Source organism: Zalophus californianus, chromosome 10, assembly GCF_009762305.2.
Source record: "Zalophus californianus isolate mZalCal1 chromosome 10, mZalCal1.pri.v2, whole genome shotgun sequence".
Lineage (NCBI taxonomy): Eukaryota > Metazoa > Chordata > Mammalia > Carnivora > Otariidae > Zalophus > Zalophus californianus.
In genome coordinates, this window is record NC_045604.1 from 47,666,519 (window position 1) to 47,666,974 (window position 456).

Below are 456 nucleotides of genomic sequence, written 5' to 3' on the forward strand. Positions count from 1 at the left end.
ATATCAAAGTTCAAAGAACTTTGCAAAATCCCTCAATTCCTAGTGGTTAAATGTTTCACAATGATTTCTTGAACTCATTCCCTGATATGTACTGTACAGCATTCTTTAGGGACAATAACAGGCTGGCTCCAAAAGTGATGTAAAACACTAAGTTAAACACCCACTGAAAATCAATACGGCCCATTCTCAACCAGGTGAATCATATGCAAATAACTAAATCCCTGTCGTTATATTTTTCTCTTGTCCTTTACTTCCCTTCATTACCTCATTACTTAGGGGTTTATGAAAACCAATGTGTATATTTGGACCCCATTCCATTATCTGTATTCCCCTTAGGGAAACACTGCTTTACTTTTTTTTTATTATATTATGTTAATCACCATACATTACATCATTAGTTTTGGATGTAATGTTCCATGATTCATTGTTTGTGCATAACACCCAGTGCTCCACGCA